Source organism: Elaeis guineensis, chromosome 7 (genome assembly GCF_000442705.2).
Source record: "Elaeis guineensis isolate ETL-2024a chromosome 7, EG11, whole genome shotgun sequence".
NCBI lineage: Eukaryota > Viridiplantae > Streptophyta > Magnoliopsida > Arecales > Arecaceae > Elaeis > Elaeis guineensis.
Window position 1 is genome coordinate 90179109 of NC_025999.2, and position 5476 is coordinate 90184584.

Genomic DNA, 5476 nt, shown 5'->3' on the forward strand with positions numbered 1-5476 from the left:
GATTATGGTGATCGACTACCCGTAAAAGGTGATGTGTTCTGAACACAGTACTGTAAAAGGTTTACTGATTCAAATTTGAATTTCAAATTTAAATGCATGCTGTTGTATCATATTTAGATCCTAGTGTTGGATTAATTAGTATTAATTAATGAGATTAATTAATAATTTCACTATAAAATAATAATTTTGAAAAAGATTTAAAATTATCATTTTACCCCTGCACTAAATTTTCGCTACAAATGGTATCAGAGCATGGTTCTAGAATATGATATACATATGCATGTGTAGATTAAGGTGTAATCTATAAGTTTAAATTTGAAATTCAAAATTCAAAATTCGAAATTCAAATTTTTTTTTTTTTGAAATTTAAAATTTGAAATTTGTTAGAAGTTTCAAATTTGAAATTCAAAATTTGAAATTCAAAATTCAAAATTTAAAATTCAAAGATTGGAAATTCGAAATTTGAAATTTGGTTGAAATCTCAAATTTGAAATTTAAAATTTGAAATTTAAAATTTGAAATTTAAAATTTAAATTTTGAAATTGGTATATTTAGATATACTTGATCCAAGTAGCAAGTAATCTAATTGGGTTGGTTGCCATGGCCGTCCGGTCATAGGAGAAAAGTAGGGTTTAAAGGCCCTCTCTTCCCATTCGATGGGGTCTCCTATGGCGGTAGGGGTGCCGATGCATTTATATCCCATACTGATGAAGCAGCGAAAGGACTTAATTATAAAATTTATCATGAATGTGTTAAATTAGATCTAAAAGAAAATTTATGATTTATTTTGAGTTATTTTCTGTTATGAAATGAGCAATAGGATTGCTGTTTATGAATTGTGCTGACCCGTTTGTGAAATGAGTCAACACATTTGGTGAACAAAAAATAAAATTTTTTAAAATTTGAAAATTATTTTCGAAATGCCAAACCCTGACCCATCAGCCTAAGTACTTAATTAAAAGAATTAAGTGTTATCTAGTAGGTCTAGAATTATGAATTAAGACCTAAGATAATTGCATAAACTTGTGGGTCAATGGGTTAGATGAATTAGGTCCATAATTTGGTTAGACCTAAGGTTAGCTTAAAAAATGGACTAAATGGAGTAATTGGTCAAATCTAATCAAAAGTTGAATTAGATTAGGTCAAGGATACTCTAGACTCAACTTCAATAGTTGTAGTTGAATGGGTCCATGTCTTTAACTAGACCAAGATGGACTTAATTCATGGCTATGCGGTGGAGCCCTATTTACTAAGTTGATCAAAATTAAAACTAATGAACCGGTTGGTGTCTAAGGTAAGTTCGGCAGTTTTGACCAGTGGTTCTTAAGCGGGAGCTACTCGCATTGATTCGATCATTGACGAGTTAATGGCAAATCCCCACCTCTGATCTTACTTACCTGGCCAATCTGGTAAGTTAGATTTTGATTAGATCACTTGGTGATTAGAGCTCACCCATGTCATTAGGTAAATCAGTGTGACTGATTTAGGTGCTCCTAATGCCAGCTGTTGGTACAAAAATCTGCTTGCGTCGGAGAAGCTGGAGTCGGGGAAGTCGCGGTCGCCGTGGGAACCTGCAAAGGAAGTCTAAACCGGAGATGGGGTTGCTCCGGCAAGACCCTCCGACGCTCAAGTCAGTTCTCTGCCCAACAAGAATGGAGTGCTCGAACGGAGAATTTAACAGAGTTTTGAGATAAGAAATGAGCTTATAGAATAACGTATCTGGGTCCCCCTTTTATAGGCGGAGGAAGCAACGGGTTGATGGCGACGTTTGTAACCGTCTGGCAGTGGACTGCCCAGGGTCAGGCGGAGTTTGCTGCAAAGCGTAGTGGAATGGACCCGTGGCTATCGCGGGGTCGTGCCACGTGGAATCTGCCGCACGAAGTGGGGTGGCGTTTGTCGTCGTGACTGGCCAGTGGATGGGAGAATCACGCAGTATCCGTTGCAGGAGGTGGAGCAGGATCGTGGCCGTTTATCGTGGCTGGTCAGGTAGTAATGGAGCCGCACGGGATCCGCCACAGGGAGGGGAGCAGTGCTACGATCATTACTGCGGCCTGTCAGGGAGTGGTGGGGCTGCGCGGAATCTACCGCAGAAAATGTAGCAGAATCGTGGCCGCGATTGTGGCCTGGGAATGCTGATCTGTCGGCTGAAGTTCGACAGTGATCAGAGTCCGGCCACCGTAGAGGTCCGGACGAAGGCCGTCTGTAGCCGTTGGAATCGAGGACGGAGCCCGGCTCTCATAGAGTTCGGGCAAAGTCTTCCCGCAATCAAGGTTAAAGGCGAAGTCCGGCTCCCGTCGGAGTCCGTCCGGCTCCCGTAGGATTTCGATCACAGTTTGCCTTGCAGCCGTTGGAGTCGAGGACGAAGCTCGGCTCCCGTAGGAGTTCGGACGAAGTTTTCCTACAGTCAAGGTTAAAGGCGAAGTCCGGCTCCCGTAGGAGTCCGGGCGGGGCTTACCAGCAGTTGACGTTGAGGACGGAGCCCGGCTCCCGTGGGAGTCCGAGCGGAGTCTGCTCGCTGCTGAAGTTATCGACGGAGTCCGGCTCCCGTAGGAGTCCGTCCGGCTCCCGTAGGAGTCCGGTCGCAGTCTGCCTTGCAGCCGTTGGAGTCGAGGATGAAGCTCGGCTCCCGCAGGAGTCAGGGCGGAGTTTTTCTGCAGTCAAGGTTAAAGGCGAAGTCCGGCTCCCATAGGAGTTCGGGCGGGGCTTACCAGCAGTTGACGTTGAGGATGGAGTCCGGCTCCCGTGGGAGTCCGGGCAGAGCCGTCCTGTAGTCGATGTCGGCGGCGGAGCCCGGCTCCCGTAGGAGCCCGGGTGGAGTTGTTTTGTAGTCGATGTCGGCGGTGGAGCCCGGCTCCCGTAGGAGTCCGGGCGGAGCCGTCCTGTAGTCGATGTCGGCGGCGGAGCCCGGCTCCCGTAGGAGTCCGGGTGGAGCCGTCCTATAGTCGATGTCGGCGGCGAAGCCCGGCTCCCGTAGGAGCCCGGGTGGAGTTATCCTGTAGTCGATGTCGGCGGTGGAGTCCGGCTCCCGTAGGAGTCCGGGCGGAGTCTTCTTGCGGCTGAAGTTGTTGGAGTTCTCGATGAAGGAGCCCGGCTCCCGTAGGAGCCCGGGCGAAGCTGTCCTGTAGTCGATGTCGGCGGCGGAGCCCGGCTCCCGTAGGAGCCCGGGTGGAGTTGTCCTGTAGTCGATGTCGGCGGCGGAGCCCGACTCCCGTAGGAGTCCGGGCGGAGCCATCCTGTAGTCGATGTCGGCGGCGGAGCCCGGCTCCCGTAGGAGTCCGGGTGGAGCCGTCCTGTAGTCGATGTCGGCGGCGGAGCCCGGCTCCCGTAGGAGCCCGGGTGGAGTTGTCCTATAGTCGATGTCGGCGGTGGAGTCCGCTCCCGTAGGAGTCCGAGCGGAGTCTTCTTGCGGCTGAAGTTGTTGGAGTTCTCGGTGAAGGAGCCCGGCTCCCGTAGGAGCCCGGGCGAAGCTGTCCTGTAGTCGATGTCGGCGGTGGAGCCCGGCTCCCGTAGGAGCCCGGGCGGAGTCTTCTTTAGTCGATGCCACTGAGGACTTCGGCCGTGGGTATTTTATACCCAACACCAGTCCCCCTACTTTCGAGTTTGAATTTCAAACGAAGGAAGTACACAGAGAGAGAGATGGGCACATCCGAAACCGTCCCTTCGAATCCTACGCACTGCCGCCTCCGGATATTTTGGCATTGAATGTGCGCGTGCCGGAGTCTTTTCGAATTGGAGCGGTACGAGGGGACGCTTCAAAATTCCTGCAGGTACACTGGCCTAGGTACGGTGCAATTATGATCCTGCCAACCGTCAGCCGCTTTCAGCCGTCTGTCAGGGGGAGTGGGACACGTGTCGGATGCGGACTGGCCCGGAGGATTCGCGATCATTATGGCGTCGGATCCCAGGGTCTATTTAAACCCGTCCTCCCTCCTTTAGGCGTCCTACTCCATTCCTGAGTTTTTGCTGGTGTCTGTCTTCTCTTCGAGAGTCCTGCTTTAGTGAGCGTCTTCTCGAGCCGTAGGTGCCTCCCGTTTTTCGTCCCTCAGGTCCCTCAGAGTAATATAGGTTAGTGCCAACCTTCCTCTCACCGCCCAGGGGCTTCTTTTCTTATCATTACTTTTGTGCATCCCTCTAAGTTAGTCTTCGGCCTTTCGCTCCCCTTTCGGTCCGTCTTTTTAGGGTCCTTTAGATCCCCCCTTCGAAACTACTCAAAATATCCTCTGGCTCTTCTGCTCCCAGTAGCTCCGAGAGTTCTTCTGCTTCAAACCCCCAGGTTCCCGTCTCTGTGGACGAACCCGCATCCAGAGCTGGGCCTCGCCCGATTTTCGCACCGGGCGTTATTCCATGCTCCTCGACTTCGGAGGAACTCCTTCTGATAAGGGTTCAGTATGGGGTTCCTCCGGAGTACGACCTGGAGCTACCTGGCCCCTCTGATCGGGCCAGCACTCCTCCTTCCGGTCGCTTTTGTTTGTATCAGGAAGCGTTCCGTGCTGGACTCCGGCTTCCGCTTCCTGCCTTTGTCGCTGCCTTCTTCCGCTTCTTGGACATCTCTCTCGCTTCCGTGGCCCCGAATTCCTTTAGGTTTTTGATAGGGTTTCTCTCCCTCTGCCACGTAGTCGAGGTTCAGCCGTCTCTCTCCTTGTTTAGGCATTTTTATACCTTCAAACGCCATCCTTCGACGAAGGACTGGTGGTACTTCTCCCCCCAGTTTGGCAAGAAGGGGTTGCTGAAAGGTACCCCTTCTTTGATTCACAATTGGAAGGAGAAATACCTCTTCGTCCACTGCCCGACCGTGGAACTGGGCCTGCCCCCTTGGGGTTCTTTGAGGGATTCCGTCCGCCGGGCTCCCAGCCTGGGGGAGGACGACCTCCAGGCCGCCCAGAAGCTTCTAACTTATCCCGCTCCTTCCCTTCCTAATCTTCTGAGGGAGCAGCTTCTTTTCAACATCGGCCTGAGCCCTCAGGATCCAGCGAGTATTCATCTTATCTTTTCTTTTCTTGCCTTCCTCTTCTTCTTCTCTTTACTTCTTTTTCCTTCCCACTCTCTTCTTTTTCTTTCTCTTCTTCTTTTTTTTTTTTTAACTCTTGATTGATTGGTGTTGCTTCTTTTTCCCCTTTTTCTTCTTTCTTCTCTTTCTTTTTTTTTTTTTTTTTTTTTAGCAATGGACGCCGAAGCAATGCGGATGCTCGTCAGGGGTATGAGAGCTCAAAAGAGAAAGGGCACGGCGGCCTCCGGATCGGCGAAGAGGGCCAGGGTGGAGGAGACGAGCTTGGCTGCACCCGTCCAGGCAGCCCCGGCCATCGACATTCCTTCAGATGCCGAGCCAGTGGCTCTCCGGGCCTCCTCGAGGAGCCCGCCGACTTGGGCCCCCGCTCCGGGGGTTCGCCCCACGGAGGCGCCCGCCGTGGGGAGGAGGAGGAAATCGGTGGCTCGCAGGGCGAGTAGCCACTGAGCTGCTGTAGACGAGTTCGTCTGC